Raw genomic sequence first — 1,995 nt, 5'->3', positions numbered from 1 at the left:
AGTGTAGAGCTTTTGCTTCCTCTGTAGGTTTGGCACTAGCATCCTGTTTCTGTATAGCCTGTATGTTTGGCATCTGTTTTCTGTACTGCCTTACTATATTCTTTCTGCCACCAAGAGCTTGTCTATAATACCTAGCTTATACAAGAGGAATGTTAATCTTTGTATTCCATTGCTGTAATTGATCATGACCCCAGAGGTTTACAGCAATATCTGCAACATATGGCTGTAACCTTCCTCTCTTTCCTTCTGGCCCAATAAAGTCAATCCATCTAACACTCTGTTTAACTTGAGATAGGGTTCCAATCCCTAATAATTGAACGTTAACCTCTTTTAAAGGCCAAATTGGGGGGCAAGAGTTATGATTTATTATGGTGACATCATCTCCAGTGTCTAAAACACCATTAATCACCGTATTATTTACTTTAAGTGGTAACTTGGGTCTTTGATATTGTATAGAAGTTTGCCAAAATATACGTTTTGTATTTCCTCCTGATATAATTGATTCATCCTCTGGAGCTAATGTATTATCCAGTGCCATATTATTTACAATGTGCAGTGGATCTTCTAATTGTCCTGGGAGAGGCTGTCCAGAGCTTCAGATGAGAGCTTCAATCAACATTAGAACTCCAGTCAGGAACTTCAATTAAGCATCTCCTGCCAAACAGAGACTGTCTGATTTACTGAAGATTTTGTTACACTAACATTTTTATTCTCATAGGTCCCCATGAGATTGTCATCATCCCATCACAGCAGGAAATAGTTTTGAAAATTCCATGCTCTCTCACCCTACTATTGATATCATAAGATAGTTTACGCCTGTTAGTGTTAGTTAACAATTATTTTAGATTTGAAATTGAAAAGATGTGGTCAGACTTGGGAGTTTCTTTCAGATAAGGTTAGGTTTAGATCGGATAGATGTTTGATACATTTTGTTCATTGACACAAGTAAGTTGTTTTAAGTTTAAATATCTTTTATAGACTAAAAGGGGAATTGTAGGAGGAAACAGTGCTCTGCAATTAGCTATGTGACTTATTAGAGGCACATACAGATGAGGTAATATAAGGACTGTTTACTGCACCGCTAACCACACCCACTTTAGGCATGACTAAAGACGTATACGGATGTAGATGGTGAACTATGTCACTTTACTGGCCACTTTTGGGAATGGCTAGGGGCGTGGACAGGGATAGGATAAAAGACTGAGCATTAGAAGTCTTGCCCTCTTTATGGCTTCCAGTTCAGCAGTGGAAGACTACTCGGCTCATCTGGGTTACTTGTTTGTTTCTTGTGAGTAATTTCTACAATAAATACTTACTTATACTTTCAGTAAATAAGAGATCATAGAACTGCTTCAAGTTACCCTGCCGCTCTGGGCTCTGATGTCTTTCTTTGGGTAGCTTCCAGCAGTAAAATGAGCCTCCAAGCCCATTCCATGGTGTATGAGTTTGAGCAGAGTAATTTCCTGAGACTAATCAAGCACTCCCTTACATTGAGAAGGAGATGACACTCTGATTTCTGTTCAAAGGATTTGCACAAGGCTCATTTGCTTTTGAGCAGTAGTGAACAAATCTGAAAAATCTAATATACAAGAATCCAAGACTCTAGGTGGGTAATACCAAGGTCCTTTGAGTGTCTAGTGTTTATGTTTTCACACTGGTTGTGTTGCCCCCCAAAGCCTTCTGCTTATGTTGGATCTGCACAGGGACATTTTCACATCTGCATTTCACAGTCCCACTGCTTGATTCCATACAGCAGGGCAACTGTGGGCTTTGACTTCTATTGATGATATCCCTGTCCTTTGGTTAGTTAGTAATTTTAACATTTCCAATGAACACGTCCCTCGGCACACTGAGGCCTCTACAGTAACCTTCCTTGCCTACTGCTTCTAAATATGTGCTGTTCTTGAACTCATATGGTAATGTGCACCCCCATATCAGTGTCTAAACATTATTGATAAAGCAATTAGAAATAAAGTACATTTGCATTTAAAACTA

The sequence above is a fragment of the Mesocricetus auratus genome, unplaced genomic scaffold (assembly GCF_017639785.1).
Source record: "Mesocricetus auratus isolate SY011 unplaced genomic scaffold, BCM_Maur_2.0 Super-Scaffold_15014, whole genome shotgun sequence".
NCBI lineage: Eukaryota > Metazoa > Chordata > Mammalia > Rodentia > Cricetidae > Mesocricetus > Mesocricetus auratus.
This window is presented reverse-complemented; position numbering follows the sequence as displayed.